Consider the following 21873-nt stretch of genomic DNA (forward strand, 5'->3'; position numbering starts at 1 on the left):
CCTGCAGGCTGCGGGGTCCTCCCCCGGTGCTGTCACCCACCTTAGCTGCCCTGCAGGCTGTAGGATCCTCCCCCGGCGCTGTCATCCACCTTAACGACTCTCGGGTACAGACAGCCAACTAGCTGCAGGTCTCCACAATGGACAAGTCATCTCTATCACTTCTCTCCAGCTGGAAAGCCCTCCATCGGCTTCCTGCCTCAAAGCAAGGACTGGGGACCCACAAGGATCCCCATGACCTGCTTGCCCTCCCTCTCTACCCTCCTCTCCCCAACTCCCCCTCATTCGTTCAGGGCCTTCAGCCGGTCTCCCCACCAGTCCTCCATAGGCCAGGCACACTGGCCTCTGGGCACCGCACCTGCTGTGTGCTCGGCCTGGAATGCTCCCCTCAGCCCCCACAGGCTGGCCGACGTCCTCATTCAGCTCTCTGCTCACCCTCTCAGGGATGAGGCTTCTCAGCCCATCGACAATTCCAGACACACTTAGCCTTCCAGAGCTCCGGCCCCTGTCTAGCTTCACTTTTCCATTTACCCCTGATGGACTACATATTTTACTAATTCATGCTGTTTGTTATCTGTTGCTCAGGAGTGCAAACTTTTTTGGTTTTGTTCGCTGTTGTAACAACAATATCTAGGATAGCACATGGGTTTCAATGTGGTGAAATTGGGAAATTGGTCACTACAGGTTAGTAAGTAAGCACAAGTAGGCCCGTGCTTACTTTGCTTATGGGGTCGTCTGCCCCTGTCAGGGACTCTAAATTTGAAAAGAGGCTTTGATTCTGTAGGAGGGTGCTATGGGGTTGAGAGAGAGACAGAAGCCAGCCATACCTGGAAGCAGAATCTTTGATGTGGTGAAGAAAGTGAACTTGTTCACTACAGACGATCTGGTCAGCAAGGGAGGCCTGCCCTTTCCCCGGGCTCCGAAGAGTCAGTAGGGGGCAGAGTGACTGACCCACTGTCTCTAGGACCCGGTGGGAGGGAGGGGGTGCATCTCTAAAGCCATCCTGGCTAAGAAGAGGGGCTGGATACTCTTCCCACTGACCCTGAGTGGCACAAACAGTTAGAGTTCCATACTAACCGAAAGGCGGGCGGTTCAAACCCACCCAGAGGTATCTCAGAAGAAAGGCCTGGTGATCTGCTTCTGAAAGGTCACAGCCTTGAAAACCCCATGGAGCAGTTCTTCTCCATAACACATGGGATCACTGTGAGTCGAAGTCAGCTCGATAGCAACTGGCTTTCTGGTTCTGGCAGCAGAAAAAGCCCGGCTGTTCCCCACACTCAGGTCCGCCGTCTCCCACCGCCGCAGTGCAGCTGGCTCCCAGACGGAAACATTTTATCATCTATTTCGTCAGCTGCCAGTCACAAGACACCACAAGCCACTTGACAACCCTACTTCTGCTGTTGGCCCAGGAGGGCCAGGTGATTTGAATTCCATTCTGGGTGAGAAAGCTTGGGTGTGACAGGGTGGGGAGTGCAGGGTAATAAAAGGAGAGGCAGTGCCAGCCAGGAGTCAGCCTCAAGTCCTGGGTGAGGGGCCACACAGCTCGTTAAACCCCTGAGGCCTTCCTCATCGGGACAGAGAGTTTGGCCACCTGATGGAGCAACAGCTGGCCCCAAGGATCCAAGGCCAAAGGCACTAGCGTCTGGAGCGTGAACCCAGCTGCCCATCAGCACACCATCACTTCCCTTCTCGCCTGCAGGGGCCACCTCTGCACTCAGTGTAGCGCTCTACGAAACCAAAAACCCACTGCCGCCTCACAACGACCCCAGAGGGCTTCCAAGGCTGTAAATCTCTACGGAAGCAGACTGCCACATTGTCCTCCCTTGAAATGGGGCACGTGGAAATGTAAAACACACATCGGATTTCAAAGACTTAGTTAAAAACAAAAAAAGGAAATTATCTCTTAATAATTACCTTATATTGATTACACATGGACATTGTAATATTTTGGCTATATCAGGTTAAAAATATTCAAATCAATTGCATCTCTCCATTTTTACTTTTTTAAAAGTGTGGCTACATTTTCAATTTTCCATTGAAAACGTCACGGGGCTTGCCTTTGTGGTGCACATCCTAGTTCTGCTGGGCAGCACCGACCCGGCAGGCCAGCTCCAAGATCCCTTCTAGCTCAGACTTTCTACGACTCCAAGGCAGTGGTTTCTACCCGAGTGCCCAGGCATTCCTGGGGAGCTTATTTACACTTGACAGGCTTCCTAGGCTCTGCTTCAGGAAGGCTAAACTAGGGGTCTGAGGAGGCCCTGATGATTCTGATGTCGCAGCCAAGGTGAGCACGTCCTAGGGTCTTAATTAAGAGCATTAGAGTCAAGAAGACCTCACTTTCCCCTGCTCCGACCCTCTCCTCCTGGGCCATCTGGGCTCTCGCTACGGAGGACAAGTCCACCTGGCTACCAGGCCGGGCCCCCGCGCAGCCCACACCCGACCTCTCCCTGACCCTGGCCTCTGGCCCCAGTGCCTGAATGGGCTGGCCCCGCGGCTACCCCTCACACACCTTCACAGTGCCAAGCGGACAGGCAGCATGTCTAGTTTGGCAAACAGGTCAGGTGGAACTGGCTCGCCGAAGCCGTCCCTCCTCCTCAGGCAGAGCTGCGCCTGACCACGAGGACTGAGCCTGCCTCTGCCACTTGGTACATGCATGACTGTGGGCAAACTACTCGGTTTATTAAGCCTCAGTCTCCTAAACTACAAAATGAAGGTAGAAGAGTATCATTGTGGCAGTCAACAAGGTTGGCTCAACTGACTCATGGCAAGCCCACGTGCGTCAGAGTAGAACTGTACTACGCAGGGTTTGCAACGGCTGATTTTTTGGAAGTAGATCGCCAGGTCTTCCCTAAAGACGTCTCTAGGTGGACGTGAAACTCCAACCTTTCAGTTAACAGCTGAGCGCAGTAACCATCTGCACTTCTCAGGGAATCCATCTCAATGTGTAAGTAGAATAAAAAAATGTAACTGTGGGAGATGGAGCCAACATGGTGCTGTAGACAGAAGCACCATGCCGTCCCTCCGCAGCAGAGACCTGAAAAATGAAGTAAAACAGATACAGATGTCAGTCCTGGAATCCTAAGTACCAAATGAAGGAATAAAGAACCCGATCAAGCACCAAATGGAATAAGAAACTGATAGAGAACAGAGAACAAGGAGAGCTAGGGAGCAGAGGTCCCTTACCAGCTAGCGTGGCCGAATTTGCCATCTTGTGTTCTTGTTCACCAAAGAACACATACAGGGAGTATGGGAAGGCAACTCCACGGAGTTCCCAGCAGGAGACAGAGCACCTGGTAACCAGGGATACACACCTTTCCACCCCCCATCTTTCTTCCCTCTATGCAGCCTTTGCTGCTTTCCAATGGGCCACGGTTGCTCAGACGGAGAGACACCAGCTCACTGCTCACAGGGTCTGCCCTGCCCCCACTGGCTGGCCACTTTAGCGCCATTTTTTTGTTGGTTTGTATTTTTGTTTGTTTTTTGCTTTTTTTTTGTTGCTTCTCTCTTTCTCCCTCCCTTCCTTTCCTTTCTTCCACCCAGCTAGCCCCGTATATAAATCCCCTCCCCTTCTTGACGGACTGTGATCTTTGGGTTTGTTTGCTTCGTTCTTTTTTTTTTTCCTGTTTATTCTCTTTCTCTGCTTTCCTGCCTTTCCTTTCTCCCATCCACCCAGCCCCGTGCGCCGCCCCCGACTTCCGGGTGGACTGTGCTGTACTGCTTGGCAGGAGAGCCTCTGGCACACGGGGCCTCCCCGGGTCTGCACCACCCCCACAGGCCGGCTCCCTTAGCACCATTTTATTGTTATTTTTCTTTATCTTTCCCCTTCTCCTTATCGTCCTCCCTCCCACCTAGGCCCCATGCTGCCTCCGCCCCTTCCTGACAGGCCGTGCTGTGCCACCTGGCAAGAGAGACATCAGCTCACTGTCACCCCAATTCCGCCTTGCTCCCAGCGGCCAGCTACCCACCGCCATATTTCATTATTTATTTATTTTATTTGTTTGTTTGATGGTTGGTTTATTCTCTCTCGTTCCCCTCTTTTCTTTCCTTTCTCCCACCTACCTAGCCCCATGCACCACCCGTGCCCCTTCTTGACAAGCCAAGCCACACCACTCGGCTAGAGAGCCACCAACACATGGCCCTGCCGGGTCTACCCCACCCCCACATGCCAAATCCTACAGCAATGCCATTTTATTGACTTCATTTTTTGCTTTTATGTTTCTCTCTTCTTTCACCCACCCACTTAGCTCTGTACATCACATCGTCTCCTTTCCCTCCTGCCTATCTGCACCATGTGCCAAGTGCCATGCCTCCGAGTGGTACTGATGCAGTCCCCTGGACCCCACCCTGCACTTCCCCCCAGCCCCGTTGCCTCTGGTTCATGCCGCAAACTACCCATCCCCACCCCTCTACCCCCACCGGACTCGCCCTGCTGCACCATAGCTGAGTGACCGGCCCTGCCCACCTGGACAAGGTGGTGAGAAGTATTGTGCCCGCAGGAGAGCTAGCAACAAAATACACCTAGCCCACCTGCCCAGACATAACCAAATAAAACACAAAAGCAGGATGAAACAATCAAATCTACAACCAATAAATGAAGAACATAATTCCTGAATGTCCTGCAGACAGCAGACAATAACAAAACATATTTAAAAAAAAGAGGGGAGAGCTCCAGAAAGCAATCAAAATAAAACACAGATGACCTTCTGCTAGAAGAAAAGGCACTGGAACTACCTGATAGAGAATTCATAACTCTAATATTCAGGGTTCTCCAACAGATGACGGAAAATGCAGACAAAAACAAGGAAAAAATAGACAAAATCATGGAAAAGATAGACAAAACAATGGAAAAATTCAGGAAAATAATACAGGAACAAAATGTCAAAATAAAACTACTAGAAATCATACAAAATCATCAATTAAAATCCAAAAGATAAACAACAAGATTTCAGAAATGGACAGTGCAATGGAAGGTTTTAGGATCAAATTTGAAACAATGGAAGACGGGATTAACAAAATCAAACACAAATTCTTGGATACTACTTTGTTGAGGAAAAGTCAGAGAAAAGAATGAAGAAAAACAAAGAAACCCTGAGAACAATGTGGGATACAATCAAAAACAAAAAGTTGCCTGTAATCAGAGTTCCAGAACAGGAGGATAAAACAGAAAACACAGGGAGGATCACTGAAGATTCACTGACAGAAAACATCCCTAATATCATGAAAGATGAAAAGCCAACCATCCAAGAAGCTCAACAAACCCCAGATAGTATAGATTCCTAAAGAAAAACACCAACACATATCAAAATCACACTCGCTAAAACCAAAGACAAAGAAAGATTCCCGAGAGCAGCTTGAGAAAAACAAAAAGTCCCATACAAAGGGGAAACAATAAGAGTATGCTCTGATTACTTGGAGAAACCATGCAGGCAAGAAGGCAATGGAAAGACATACAGAAAATCTTGAAAGAAAAAAGCTGTCAACCAAGAATAATATATCCTGCGAAAGTCTCGCTCTAACATGATGGCAAAATTAGGATATTTCCAGATAAACAGAAAGTAAGTGAATATGTAAAAACCAAACCAAACTTACAAGAATTATTAAAGCGAGCCCTTCAGTTAGAGAACCGACAACATCAGACAACAAACTGAATCTAGCACATAAAACAGGATCAGGCTTATACCAACCTAGATAATGAACTCTCAAAGATAAAACAAGAACAATAAAAATTTACAGTAGGGAACCACAGAGGTAAATCTGCAAATGACAACATCAGAGCAATAAAAGGGGGAATAAACTGTGTAGCTATGAAACTTTCAAATAGAGGGGCAGTCAAGCCATTATTAAGTAATAAAAGACTGGTTTAAACTTAGGACGATAGGAATAAATTTCATGGTAATGACAAAGAAAGTTAACAAACCTACTCATCAAAATGAAGAAAAACATAAAGTCTCAGTAAACACAAAATCTACAAAAACGAAAAAAAAAAAATCCACAAACTAAAGGAATTAAGCACAAAAAAAGCAAGAGGAACAAAGAAAATGTCAGCACCATAAAAAAGCACTACAAAATGACAGCAATGAAACACACCTATCAACAATCACACTAAACATATATGGCTTAAATGCCCCCATAAAGAGACAGAGAATGACAGAATGGATTAAAAAAACCAGGACACTCCTATCAACAACCACACTAAATGGCTTAAATGCCCCCATACAGAGACAATGACAGAATGGATTTTAAAAAACTGTTCACTCCTATCAACAATCACACTGAACATAAATGGCTTAAATGCCCCCATAAAGAGAGAATGACAGAATGGATTTTAAAAAACTGTTCACTCCTATCAACAATCACACTGAACATAAATGGCTTAAATACCCCATAGAGAATGACAGAATGGATTTTAAAAAATAGTACACTCCTATCAAAAATCACACTGAACATAAATGGCTTAAGTGCCCCCATAAAGAGAGAATGACAGAATGGATTTAAAAAAAAACAGGACCCATCAACATGCTGTCTACAAGAGACACAGCTTAGAAACAGAAATATATTAAAAATTAAAGGATAGAAAAAATATATCAAGCAAACAGCAACCAAAAGAGAATAGGAGTGGCAATACTAACCTGAGATAAAATAGACTTTAAAACAAAATTCACCATAAAAGACAAGGAAAGATATTATATCATGATTAAAAGGACAATCCACCATGAGGACATAACCATAGTAAGTATCTACACACCCAATGACAGAGCTCCAAAATACATAAACCAAACTCTAACAGCACTGAAAAGAGAAACTGACAGTTCCACAATAATAGTAGGAGACTTCAACACACCACTTTCAGTAAAGGACAGAACATCTAGAAAGAAACTCAGCAAAGATACAGAAGATCTAAAGGCACAATCAAACAACTTGACCTAATAGACATATTTAGAACACTCCACCCAACAGCAGCAAAGTACACATTCTTTTCCAATGTACGTGGAACATTCTCCAGAATAGACCACGTCTTAGGCCACAAAGCAACCCTCAATAAAACATTGAGATAATACAAACAATCTTCTCTGATTACAATGCCATAAAAGTAGACATTAATAATTGGAAGAGCAAGGAAAAAAAATCAAATACATGGAAACTGAATAACACCTTGCTTAAAAACCACTGGGTAATAGAAGAAATCAAAGATAGAATAAAAATTTCCTAGAATCCAACAAGAATGAAAACATATCATACCAAAACCTCTGACACACAGCAAAGGCAGTGCTCAGAGGCAATTTATAGCAACAGACACACACATCAAAAAAGAAGAAAGGGACAAAATCAAAACATTAGCTATACAACTAGAACAAATAGAAAGAGTACAGGAAAAAAAGCCCACAGCCACCAGAAGAAAATAAATAATAAAGATCAGAGCAGCAATAAATGAAATAGAGAGTAGAAAAACAATAGAAAGAATCAACAAAACGAAAAATTGGGTCTTCGAAAAGATCAACAAAATCGACAAACCACTGGCCAAACTGACAAAAGAAAAACAAGAGAGGATGCAAATAACCCAAATAAGAAACGAAATGAGGGATACTATAATAGACCCAACTGAAATAAAAGGATCATAACCATGCACTATGAAAAACTATACTCTGACAGATTAGAAAACCTAGAGGAAATGGACAAATTTCTAGAAATACGTTACCTACCTAAACTAACACAAATTGAGGTCAAAAATCTGAACAGACCCATAACAAGAGAAGAGATTGAAAAGGTAATTTAAAAACTCCCAACCAAAAAAAAAAACCCTGCCCCAGATGGCTTCACTGGAAAATTATACCTAACATTCAGAGAAGAGTTTGCACCAGTTACTACTCCAACTATTTCAGAACATAGAAAAGGAAGAGATACTTCCAAATTCATTCTATGAAGCCAGCATAACCCCGATACCAGAACCAGGCAAAGAGACCACAAGAAAAGAAAATTACAGCTCTCATGAATATAGATGCAAAAATTCTCAACAAAATTCTAGCCAATAGAATTAAGCATTATATAAAAAAAAAAAAAACCACGAACAAGTGGGACTCTTACCAGGTATGCAAGGATGGTTCAATATTAGAAAGTCAATCAAAGTAATCCACCACATAAATAAAAGAATATCATGATCATCTGAATTGATGCAGAAAAGGCATTAGATGAAGTCCAACACCCATTCCTGATAAAAACTCTCAATAAACTAGGTATAGAAGAGAAATTCCTCAACATAATAAAGAGCATCTATACAAAACCAACAGCCAACATCATTCTTAACAGAGAGAGGCTGAAAACATTCCCCCTAAGAATAGGAAAAGACAAGGATGCCGTTTATCACCACATCTAATTAACATTGTGCTGGAAGTCCCAGCTAGAGCAATAAGGCAAGAAAAAGAAATAAAGAGCATCCAAACTGGTAAGGAAGAAGTAAAACTATTCCTATTTGCGGATGATACGATGCTATATGTAGATAATCCAAAGGACTCCACGAGAAAACTACTGGAACTAATAGAAAGATTCAGCAAAGTAGCAGGATACAAGATAAACATACAAAAATCAGTTGGATTCCTATATACCAATAAAGAGAACCATGAAAAGGAAATCAGGAAAGCAACACCATTTATAACAGCCCCTAAAAAAATAAAATACTTGAGAATAAATCTAACAAGGGACATAAAAGACCTATACAAAGAAAACTACAGAACACTACTGCAAGAAACCAAATGAGACCTATAAAAATGGAAAAACATATCATGCTCATGGATAGGTAGACTTAACATTGTAAAAATATCAATTCTACCCAAAGGAATCTACAAATACAATGCAATCCCAATTCAAATACCAAAAGCATTCTTTAAAGAGGTGGAAAAACTAATCATTAACTTTATATGGAAAGGAAGAGGCCTTAGATAAGTAAAGCACTACTGAAGAAAAAGAATAAAGTTGGAGGACTCACACTACCTGACTTCAGAACCTACTATGCAGCTACAGTAGTCAAAACAGCCTGGTACTGGTACAGCGACAGACACATTGACCAATGGAACAGAATTGAGAACCCAGAGGTAAATCCATCCACCTACGGTCACCTGATGTTCAACAAAGGCCCAAGGTCCATTAAATGGGGAAAAGACAGTCGTTTTAACAAATGGTGCTGGAAAAACTGGATGTCCATCTGTTAAAAAATGAAACAGGACCCATACCTCACAACATACACAAAAACTAATTCAAAATGGATCAAAGACCTAAATATAAAACCAAAACCTATAAAGATCACAGAAGAAAAACTAAAGTCAACACTAGAGGCCCTAATACAAGGCATAAATAGGATATACACCATAAGTAACAATACACATACACCATAAGATAAGCTAGAAAACTGGGGTGTTCTAAAAATTAAACACTTATGCTCATCAAAAGACTTCACCAAAAGAGTTAAAAGAGAAACTACAAATCCAACAAAGTTCTAATCTCTAAATTCTATAGGAAAATCCAATACCTCTAAAATAAATAAATAATCCAACTGAAAAATGGGCAAAGGATACAAAAAGACACTTCACCAAAGAATACATTCAGGCAGCTAACACGCATGATAAAATACTCGAGATCACTAGCCATTAGAGAAATGCAAATCAAAACTACAGTGAGATACCATCTCACCCCAACATTACTTGCACGAATCAAAAAAACAGAAAATAATAAATGTTGAAGAGGCTGCGGGGAGCTTGGAACTCTTATGCTCTGCTGGTGGGAATGTAAAATGTTACATCCACTTTGGAAAACAGTATGGCGCTTCCTTAAAAAGCTAGAAATAGAAATACCACACAATCCAGCAATCCCACTCCTAGGAATATATCCTAGAGAAATAAGGGCCAACACACAAATAGACATATGCATACCCATGTTCACTGCAGCATTATTCACAACAGCAAAAAGATGGAAACAACCTAAGTGCCCATCGACAGATGAATGGATAAACAAACTATGGTACATACACACAATGGAGTACTATGCAACCATAAAGAACAACGATGAATCTGTGAAACATCTCACAACACAGATGAATCTGGAGGGCACTATGCTGAGTAAAATAAGTCAATCATCAAAGGACAAATACTTCATGACACCACTATTACAAAACTCATAAAAAGGTTTCCACATAGAAAGAAACAATGTTTGATGGTTACTAAGGAGTAAGACTAGGGAGGGGAGAAGAGAGGAGGGAAAAACACTAAATAGACAATAGATAAGTGGTAACTTTGGTGAAGGGTAGACAGTACGCAATTCTGGGGAAGTCAGCACAACTTGACCAAGGCAAGGTCATGGAAGCTTCATAGACACATTCAAACTCCCTGAAGGACTGAATTACTGGGCTGAGGGCTGGGGACCATGGTCTCAGGAAACATCAAGCTCAACTGGCATAACGTAGTTTATAAAGATGTTCTACATCCTACTTTGGTGAGTAGCCTCTGGGGTCTTAAAAGCTTGTGAGCAGTCAACTAAGATACTCCACTGGTCTCACCCTGTCTGGAGCAAGGGACAATGAAGAAAACCAAAGACAAGTGAAAGATTAGTTCAAACGACTAATGGACCACAACTACCACAGCCTCCATCAGACTGAGTCCAGCACAATTAGATGGTGCCCGGCTACCACCACCAACTGCTCTCACAGGGATCACAATAGACGGTCCTGGGCAGAACTGGAGAAAAATGTAGACAAAGTTCTAACTCACAAAAAAAAAAAAAAAAAAGACCAGACTTCCTGGTCTGACGGAGACTGGAGAAAACCCGAGAGTATGGCCCCTGGGTACCCTTTTAACTCAGTACTGAAATCACTCCTGAGGTTTACCCTTCAGCCAAAGATTAGACAGGTCTATAAAACAAAACGAGACTCAATGGGCACACCAACTCAGGGGCAAGGACAGTGTTGACATGTGGTGGGGTTGGCAACCAATGTCAAAAAACAATATGTGTATTAATTGTTTAATGAGAAACTAATATGCTCTGTGAACCTTCATCTAAAGTACAATAAAAAGAAAAAAGAAAAAACAACAACAAAATGTAACTGTGTAAAATGTGGGATTGTATTACGATGAGGTGACTGGAAACACTGTTTTTTCAGTCCGTCTGTCCTGTGGCCAAGAGCACAGAAGTAAAGACACTGTGACTTTTACAGTCTACCCCACAGACCATCCAGTGAACTAAGAAAATCCCGGATGACCTAGGCCTGGCCAGAATTTCCTAAACACACCCTCCCCTCCCCAAAGATAAGCATTTTGGCCTCCATGCCCCATTCTACTTCTATTTAAGAATGGAGGCTGGGCAGGGACAGGAGGTCAAGGCCAACAGTATCACATCGGAATCCTTGTCACCACAGGGCTTGGTTGCGCAATCTGGAATCAGCTGGGTCCAAGCCCAGGCCTCCGGCCCCAGCGTCCGCTCCTGCTGGCCACAGTTCCCTCCCGTGCTTCCTCCCTGCACAGCGGCCCAGGCTGCCAGGTCCCAAGAAGCCTCCTCCCTTCCCTCACGGTCAACTCATCATCCTGTTTCATTTCCTTTACAGAGTCCGCCACACTGGGTCTCCCTACCCACTTGTTTGCATACCAAGAAAGCACAGACTTCCTGTTCACCACAGTTATCTCTAGCACACAGTCTAGTGCCTGATGCCCAGTAGGTACCAGCTGCCATCAAGCTGCCTCTGACTCACGGTGACTCCATGTGTGTCAGAGGAGAACTGTGCTCCATGGGGTTTTCAATGGCTGATTTTTTTGGAAGCAGATTGCCAGGCCTTTCTTCTGAGGCACCTCTGGGTGGACTTGAACCACTAGCCTTTCGGTTAACACCCAAGCGTGGTAACTGTTTGCACCACTGAGCGACTCCACATGGCAGGTAATCCCCAAATATTTAAAAGAATGGATGGCTGAATGAATGAGTAAATGGGCAAAAACAGAATGTTTCATCAAGGTAAAACATCCCAGACCCTGCTTTGGTGAAGTGCTGAGCATGCAGGATGCCAGGGTTTGCTAGAGGCTCGCTTCGGAAAGCTGGCCACACACACTGCCAGCTACATGTCCCTGTGCTCACAAGGGGGAGCTATCACCTCTTATCACCAGACAGAACTGGCTGCCACCACCTTTGACCACCTTAACCACGACCAGTTCCAAGACTGCTGGTCCATGCTCTGGGCTAAGGTAAAAACAAACTCCCTGTGTCCTCAGGAGAGCCAGAGGCTTGAGAAAAATCCTGTCACCCAAGACACCTCCCTTCTTCCTTCCTGGCTCCTTAAGAGGCCCAGCCTGGGATAAAGCCCCAGACCTGGGCTCCAGACCTCAAGGTCCCTGTGGCTTACTGAAGGCAGTGGAGAGGAATTTGAACTCAGAGAAATCTGGGGCCTAACCCAGCCTCTGCAGTCACTGGCTACGGGACCCTGGGCCAGTACTTCACCTCCTGGAGCCTCAGATTCCTCATCTATAAAATGAGAGTAACAACAGCAAGTTCTTGAGGTGCTGCAAGCCTCAACAGACAACCCAGCGAGGAGGAAATGGAATGGGTGGTTACTTGCCTCCATGAACAACTGTCTCTCTTGCCATGAAATCAGAACTGGATGATGCCTGGCTACCATTACTGAACATTTTGATCAAAGAGCCTATAGCAGAAGCTTGATCAAAAAGGGGGAAATGCAGAGTAGATGTCAAATTCTCATGGAATCTAGACCTTCGGGAGCCATGGAGGTTGGATGAACCCCAGAAACTACTGCCCTGAGATCATCTTTAAATCTTCAACCAAAATTATACCCTGAAGTCTTCTTTAAATCAAACAACAGGTTAGCTTCATTAGTAAAGAATGTCTGCCTTAAGCACCGTGCTCTTTTAAAGACTGATCTATATGGGGTCAAACTGACAACAGCAACTTGAAAGATTAGATAAGAAACTTAGGGGGCAATGAGTTTATGCTGAAGGAGGAGGAACAACTGGGAAGAGGATAAGAATGGTTGCTCAACTCAAAGAATGTAAGCAATGTCACTGAACTGTACATGCAGAAATTGTTGAATTGGTTTCTGTTTTGCTGTGTATATTTTCAACAACAATGAAAAAAAAAAAAATCCCAGCACAGAGCAAGCACTCAGCACCAGGCAGCTGATGATGACTGCTGGTCTCCCCCAGACTTTCTGAGACAAGTACAACAATAGCCTGGGGCCCAGGTCACGACACCTGTCTCTACTCAAGGTCTGCAGCCATACCAGCAAAGGGAGGGTCTTCACACCACAGCCCCATCCGCTCCAACAACTGCACTAGCCTCTCCTCCTGGCTGCGAGGATGCACGAGGCACAGCTGCCCAGGGAGACAGAGAGGGACAGTGCCACCCAGGCCCTACAGCACTAAATGGCAACCCCTCGTACTGCAGACTCAAGTGCGCACTGCTGGGGGCGGGGAAGAGAGAAGGCACATTGGGAAGGTCTCTCTCTCTCTCCTGGCTGCAGCCATCAACCAGAGCCAGAGGCCAAGCCCTGACCTGCTCCATCCCATGCAGCCCTTCCAGACTGCTGGGATGAAGGCCCTCTCAGCCTGGGTCAGAGAAGTGCCCCTGCCCAGAGGGGTGCCCATTTGTCAAACAGATCCTCTCAAAGCTGCTCCACCACCGGGCAGGGGCAGTGTACACAGTGTTGAAGAGATCAGGCTTTGAATAAGTCAGAGGCAGTGCATATAACCAACATATATTTGAATATATCAAATATTCCTACAAATCAGGAAGAAAAGAAGCAATGAACCAAAAGAGACAAGGCAAAGACATGAAAAGGCAATTCACAGATGAAACCCAACACCTAAAAAATACATACAGCATGTATGAAAACATGCTAAACCTCACTAGTGACCGCAGGATCCATGTTAATACACGTAGCAGTTCAAGCACCAAGCAGATTGGCAACATTCAGAAAGATGGATAACCACAAGGATTGTACGGTGTGGAGAAATAGGAACTCTTTCTTGTATATTGTCGGTGAGAGCATAAATTGATACCGAGGACATAAATTGATACAAAGCCTTCCAAGAGCGATTAACTGTATCTAGTAATGTTGAAGGTGTGCATACCTTACAATCCAGTAGTCCCACTTCCAAGTATATCCCAAAGTAACCTTCCCTCGTAGGCACACTCCATACAAGGATATTTATTAAAGCATTGTTACAAGAGCAAAAGGAAGAAAACTGGAACAACATAAATGTCCATCAGTGGAGGGATGGCTAAAGAAACTGGTATATTCATACAACTGAATACTATCTAGCAGTTTTAAATGAATCAACTAACCTATAAGTATCAATATGGAGAAACTGGAGAACATGTACCGTGTATATATAGAGTGTGTTTGTGTGAAAAAGAATAAAACACACAGATGCACCCAACTTGCCGTGGGTATGAAAGTATGAGAACAGACGGGTGGAGGGGCAGGGCTTTACTCGCGTATCTGTAGCATTTCCTTTCTTTTTTTAAACAGACCTGACATAACATGGGAAAGCATTCACATTTGTTAACTCTGCTGATGGCCGCGTGGGGGCTTGTTATATTATTTTCTATATGTTTTCAGTTGAAAATTAAAAGGGAATAGCGATAAAAATTCAGAGCTAGAAAAGATGGATAAATTCATCTACATAGAAACGTAAAAGGGAGAGAAAAAAGGGAAGGGAAGGGAAGGAGGGAAGGAGAGGGGGAAGACCAACGTTTAAATGAAATGAAATGATAAATGAAAAATTGGGGAATATATTCGCCAGATAGATATAAACATGTATCTATCTAACTAGATCTAGATCTGTGTGTGTGTGTGTATACGTATATATACACATATATCTATAACTAAATCTAGATCTGTGCATATATATATATATATATATACACACACAAACCCACTGCTGTTGAGTGGATTCCAACTCACAGCAACCATAGGGTTATAGGCTAGAGTGGAACTGCCCCATAGGGTTTCCAAGGCTGTAAATCTTTAGGGAAGCAGACTGCCACATCTTTCTCCCACAGAGCTGCTGGTGGGTTCAAACTGCCGACCCTTCAGTTAGCAGTCGAGTGCTTTAACCACTGTGCCACCAGGGCTATATATATATATATATATATATATATGAGACAACCAGTTAATTCCATAATCTGCTCAGAGTCTCTGGGTGGTGCAAACAGTTAATGCACTCCACTGCTAACTGAAAGGTGGGAGGTTCGAATCCACCCAGAGGCACCTCAGAAGAAAGGCTTAGCAATCTGCTTCTGAAATATCAGCCACTGAAAACCCTGTGGAGCACAGTTCTACTCTGACATACAAGGGGTTGTCATGAGTCAGAATCGACTTGATGGCAACTGGTTTGGGTTTATAATGTGCTTATGCAAATCAATAAGAAAAAAACCAGCACAACCCAGATAGATAAATGGCTAAGGACATAAATACACAGTTTACCAAAAAAAGAAATACAACGGCACACAGGAAAAGATGCTCTTCTTCACTTAAAAATGCCAGTTAAGTTGACATGCAGTTTTTTACCTATCGTAACTGCAAAGAACAAACAGCCTGACAGCATCCAGTGTGCCAGGGAGTGGGGGGAAACAGGCCGTCTCACAAATTTTTGATAGAATTGTAAAAGGAAGCAACCCTCTGGAAGGGTGATTTGGCAATATCTGTCAAAATCCCCTTTGCTCTGGGAATTCCATTGCTAGAAGTCTATTCAACAGAAAATTCTATGTTTGCACAAAAAAAAAAACAACCAAAAGCCCACAGCCATCAGTCGATTCCAACTCACAGCCACCCTATAGGTCAGAGTAGAACAGCTCCATAGGGTTTCCAAGGCTATAATCTTTACCGAAGCAGATTGCTGCATCTCCCTCCCGTAGAGCTGCTGGTGGGTTCGAACCTCTGACCTTTCAGTTAGCAGCCAAGTGCTTCACCACTGCTCCATCAGGGCCAAGGACTTGGCTATAAAGATCTTTACCACACTATTGTTTGTAACGCAAAAGGTTAGAAACATCTTGAAAATCTATCCGTGGTTATTGTTGTGTGCCGTTGAGTCCATTCCGACTCATAGTGACCCTACAGGACAGAGTAGAACTGCCCCATCGCTTTTCCAAGGAGCACCTGGTGGATTTGAACTGCTGAACTTCTGGTTAGCAGCTGAGCTCTTAACCAATTCACTGCCAGGTCTCCTCTACTGTTTAAATACATCACAGAACAGACAATAAAACACTATGCATCTGTGAAAAAGAACGATGGCAATCTGTACATGCTGATATCAAATGAGCACCAAAGCATAACATTAAATTAAAAAAGGAAGGTGGAGAAGAGTGTACTGTACATTTCCAAATGTCCTTTTAAGAATAATTATGGGTATACATAAATATGTCTGTAAATGCCTAGGTTATTCTGGAGGATGCAAACTGGGGGCAGGAGTCTGGAATGGGAGAATTTCTTTTTATCATATACCCTTTGTCTTAGGCTGGGTTCTCTAGAGAAGCAAAACCAGTAAAGCATATAAATATCTAGAGAGATTTATATCAAGGAATGGCTCACAGAATTGTAGAGGCTGGAAGGACCCAAGTCCAGGGATCAGGATAGAGGGTTCGCTCGATTCAGTAGCTGCAGGGGCTGGCAAACTCAAGATCGGCAGGTCGGAGAGCAGGGCTCTTGCTCACAGGCTGTGAAGATCGACGAATCCCAAGATTGGGAGATAAACTGATAGCTCAAGTCCCAAGAACCGGAGGTCAGATGAACAGGAGGCAGCCACAGGATCCAGAGCAAGCAAAAAGCCAGAATGTCTGCTTATATTTGGATGCAGGCCATACCCCTAAGGAAACTCCCTTTCAACTGATTGACTACTCACAGCAGATTCAATCATGGGGGTGATCACATATAAACACTGAGAATCATGGCCCAGCCAAGGTGACATACAACCTTAACCATCACATCCTTTTATGCTTTAAAAAAAATTTTTTTTTTATTGTAATTTAGATGCAGGTTTACGGAACAAACTAGCTTCTCATTAAACCATTAGTACACATACTGTTTTGTGACACTGGTTGCCCTTCTCGACCTTGGGTTCCCTATTACCAGCTTTTCTGTCCCCTCCTGCCTTGTCGTCCTTGCCCCTGGGCTGGTGTGCCCATTTAGTCTTGTTTTGTTTTATGGGCCTGTCTAATTTTTGGCTGAAGGGTGAACCCCAGGAGTGACTTCAGTACTGAGTTAAAAGGGTGTCTGGGGGCCATACTCTGAGGGTTTTTAAATTTTTTAAAATGGAAGTTAAAATGAAAAACTTTTTAAAAAGAAAAGAGAAGAAGAAAAAAGAACATAAATGTGTTCTGAACTCCAAACCCACCATCCCCTAGCTGTGTGGATACAGACAAATTGCCTCTCTAGCTCTCAGGTTTCCTGTTCAGTAAATGGGGATAAAAAGACAGGACTACCTCCTTGGGTGGTTGTATGTACCAGTCATAGTAGCTCTAAGGATCATTACAACTGGAGGATGTGGAAACAGCTGGGCCTCAGGCCCCAGAACATTCATCTCCAGCCTCTCTCACAGAGCCAACCAACACCACCCTTTCTTGTCCCTCCTTGTCTCCACTCCAGACAGGGAAGTCTGTGCAGGGCTATGGGGTGGTCAAGCCTCCTGGGCCCTCACAGTCTGGCAGGGGGTCAAGTGGGGCTGAAACATAGCCCTCCCTCTGCTTGCCAAACTGCATGCCCTGGCACAGGGCTGTGTCCAGTTGCACAAGGTGGCTCTTTCTAAGGGACACGAAAGCTCTGTAAGCTAGCAGTGACATCATTTGGAGGCGCTTATGCCCTCCTCTCTGAGTTAAAAATGGCCCAGTCCTCTTCTCTTCTCAAAATCTCAGAGTACAGACCAGGGATTTGCCAGAAGCAGAGTCTGGAAAGTTGGCAGAGCCTGCCCACCTGTGTTTACCTTTCTGTGTACACTCACGCGTTGCTTAACGTCCACACTACATTCTAGGAAACTGGACGTTATGTGGCTTGGATGTTGTGCAAACACCATATTATATACTTAGCCAGTGGTGTTCCTAGGGGGGTGCGGGAGGTGCGGACCGCACCAGGTGGCACTGTCAAAGGGGGTGACACCAAAATGACTGTCTACAAAATTTTTGTGTAGTGTTTCAGTAGAAAGTTTGTTTTAATTTTTTATTGTGCTTTAGGTGAAAGTTTACAGCTCAAGTTAGTTTCTCATACAAAAATGTATACACACATTGTTATGTGACCCTAGTTGCAATTCCTATAATGTGACAGCACACTCCCCCTTTCCACCTCGGGCTTCCCGTGTCCATTCAACCAGCTCCTGTCCCTCTCTGCCTTCTCATCCCAACTCCGAACAGGAGCTGCCCATTTAGTCTTGTGTATCTACTTTAAGAAGCACACTCTTCCCGAGTTATTATTTTGTTTTATAGACCAGTCTAATCTTTGTCAAAGAGTGAGCTTCGGGAATGGTTTTAGTTCTGGGTTAAGAAAGAGTCCGGGGGCCATGTCTTCTGGGGTTCCTCTAGTCTCAGTCAGACCATTAAGTCAGGTCTGTTTACTAGAATTTGAGTTCTGCACCCCACTTGTCTCCTGCTCCATCAGGGATTCTCTGTTGTGTTCCCGGTCAGGGCGGTCATTGGTGGTAGCCAGGCAACATCTAGTTCTTCTGGTCTCAGGCTGATGGAGTCTCTGGTTTACGTGGCCCCTTTTGTCTCTTGGGCTAATATTTTCCTTGTGTCTTTGGTGTTCTTCATTCTTCTTTACTCCAGGTGGGTTGGGACCAATTGATGCATCTTAGATGGCTGCTCGCTAGCTTTTAAGACCCCAGATGCCACTCATCAAAGTGGGATGCAGAACATTTTCTTAATAAACTTTGTTATGCCAATTGACCTAGATGTCCCCTGAAACCATGGTCCCCAGATCCCCGCCCCTGCTATTCTGTCCCTCAAAGTGTTTGGTTGTATTCAGGAAACTTCTTAGCTTTTGGTTTAGTCCAGTTGTGCTGACTTCCCCTGTACTGTCTGCTGTCTTTCCCTTCGCATAAGATAATTGTTGTCTACTATGTAGTTAGTGAACTTCCCTCTCCCTCCCTCGCCACCCTCGTAACCATCAACGAATGTCTTCTTCTGTGTTGAAACCTTTTCTTGAGAAATTTATTATTTTTTATAAAAATATCCCTGTAGTTACAACAACAAAAAAAATTTTCATAAGGCCAGCTTCCATGTATCAATATACCACCAAGGCGAAAACTCTATGCTAATTTACTTTTTGAACCTTCTAATGTGCTCCAGTCAGAGCTGTCATTATTGCCCAATTACAATGATGCTTCGAATCACATGGTTCTGTCTGCACTTGATACAAGTGTGCGTTTTTTTTCATTGCTGCTGGTGTTCTTATAGTCATTGATTTTGTCAAATTTTCTAGTGTTTTAGCTACCATACTGTGGTAATTAGCATGAGGGGTGACATCAACCCTGGTGATACCACTGATTTAGCAAAGCTGTACGGGATACTTTCGTTTCACTTCCAAATCGGAGCTTTTCCTTTGCCTCTTGATGCTGCTATCACTAGCTCTGGTTTTGTTGCGTTTGGGAGCCATGATGCACTTCACGGTAATATTTTTGAAAGAAAATTAAACAGACTGGACGAGTGGAACCGGGGAATCTGGGGCAGAAAGGAAACGGGGAGAGTGCTGACACATTGCAGGGATGGCAACCAATGTCACAAAACATTTTGTGTATACATTCTTGAATGGGAAACTAATTTGCTCTGTAAACTTCCACCTAAAGCACAATAAAAATAAACGAATAAAGTAAAAAAAAAAAAAAAATTAGAGAGAGAATGCTACAACAGTCAAGAGATACGTGATACATGAGATTGGATACCGCTTCCCAAGAGTTGAAGCATACACTGTTGTATGGTACACTTTTTCTTTGTAAGTAGGGTTCACATTAAAAGAATAACAGAAAGTGCAGTACAGCACCTACACAAACCAGTAACATAGGTGTTCACTGTGTCTATCAAGACATCTGTGTTACAGGTTATATAGGTACTGTGCCATTACACAATTACTTTGTAACCAATTACTTTGTAACCAAGAGACACGAGATACACGTGTTGCATGCAGGAAACTTGTTGCATTCACTACGCTCGGTTACAGCTGCTACATCCCGTTCTCCAATTGGGATTTCTGAACTCCATTATAACTCTATGTGACCACGGATGTCTATGCAGTCGGATGTTGCCTGACTTTATGCGGCACAGGACTATATTATGTCCTGCCCCACAGAAGGCCCTGCACCCACAGACCAACCAAACCAAACCCACTGCCGTCGAGTTGATTCCAACTCATAGCAACCCTATAGGTCAGAGTAGAACTGCCCCGTAGGGTTTCCAAGGCTGTAAATCTTTGCAGAAGCAGACTGCCTCATCCTTCTCCCTTGGAGCAGCTGATGGGTTCAAACCTCCGACCTTTCGGTTAGCAGCCAAGCGCTTTAACCACTGTGCCACCAGGGCCCCTTCTGCACCCACAAAGATATGCTTTCATCAGGCAAGGGTGGGTTCTGCGAAAATGACTCCTGACTCATTTGGCCCATCTGTACTCACTTTCTGCTTCTAGAGCAGCTGGGCAGCAACTCTAAGGTGAGGCTGGTCAGATGACAAGCCCTGTGAGCTCCCAGGACGGCACTGGGTGACACTTCCCTTCTTACTCCTCAGAAGGACTAATCTGCAATATGGGCTCTGGGACACAGTGAAGGTAGACCACCAGTGAAAACCCAGTTGCCATTGAGCAGACCCCAACTCATGGCCACCCCATGTGTGTCAGAGTAGAACTGTGCTCCATAGGGTTTTCAAAGGCTGAGTTTTCGGAAGCAGATTGCCGGGCCTTTCTTCCGCGGAGCTGCTGGGTGGGTTCCAACCACCAACCCCTTAGGTTAGCAGCCTATTCAAACCACGTGCGCCACCCAGGCTCCTCAGGCTACATTAGGACCTAGGATTTTATTGCAGGTGCAATGAGAAGTTGTTGGAGGGTGTTAAACAGGGGAGATACATGACCCTATTCATTTTTAAAAGATTCCTGGGGCTATATTCTGCAGCTACTGTGTATAATCTACCTTGATTTTTATAATACCCGAAGGGGTAGGTACTCTTCTAATTTTACAGGGAAGGAAACCGAGGTAAGGTAAGGAGACAAAGGTAAAAAAATCAAACCCATTGTCCTCCAGTCAGGTCTGTCTCACAGCGACCCTACAGGACAGGGAGAACTGTCCCACTGGGATTTCCAGGCTGTCAGACAGGTGGAAAGGGATGGGGCCAGGACTAACGAGCTGGCCCAGCATAACTGCAGGAATCTTGCTTTAACCCCTATGCTCTATGCCACGCATGGGGTTTGGAATTAGCTGTCTGGGCTCCCACTGGCCGGGTGACCCTGGGCCAGGGACTTCATTTCCTTGAGCCTCAGATTTCTCATCTGTAAAACGGGGGTAGCAATAGGAATTTCTTGGGGCACTGTGAGCCTCAAAAGACACCCCAGCACTTAAAGCCTACGGCCTTAGTGCAGCGGGCACGAGGCAAGCACTGGGCACCTGCGCACTCCCCTTTTCTCCTGGCCGCTGGGGCCCACCCCACAAGGCACACGGGATGCACGGCTGCCCCAGCAGATAGGGAGGGACACTGCCACCCAGGCCCTGGAGCACTAAATGCCAGCCCCACGTACTACAGACTCAAGTGTGCACTGCTGGGGGTGGGGGCAGGCAGAGGAGGCCACGTTGGAGAAGTCTCTCTCTCCCCCTCCCTCCCGGCTGTAGCATCAGCCTAGAAGGCACCCAAGCTCGAGCCGATACAGCTCTT

General features: G+C 44.5%; 1 protein-coding gene across 3 annotated transcripts in view; it reads right to left on the reverse strand.

The window, feature by feature from the left end:
- The window catches only part of ST3GAL4 (ST3 beta-galactoside alpha-2,3-sialyltransferase 4), a 54041-nt gene that overhangs the window by 18048 nt on the left and 14120 nt on the right, over positions 1-21873 (reverse strand). The window contains exon 1 of one of the 3 annotated variants that reach the window (XM_023734072.1): positions 1075-1101. The exons of the other annotated variants lie outside the window; for them this stretch is intronic. The gene's annotated coding sequence lies outside the window, so the exon portion shown is untranslated. Of the gene's footprint in view, positions 1-1074; positions 1102-21873 lie in introns of those variants that run through there. 3 annotated transcript variants of the gene reach the window in all.

This window comes from Trichechus manatus, unplaced genomic scaffold, assembly GCF_000243295.1.
Source record: "Trichechus manatus latirostris isolate Lorelei unplaced genomic scaffold, TriManLat1.0 scaffold00064, whole genome shotgun sequence".
Taxonomy (NCBI): Eukaryota; Metazoa; Chordata; class Mammalia; order Sirenia; family Trichechidae; genus Trichechus; species Trichechus manatus.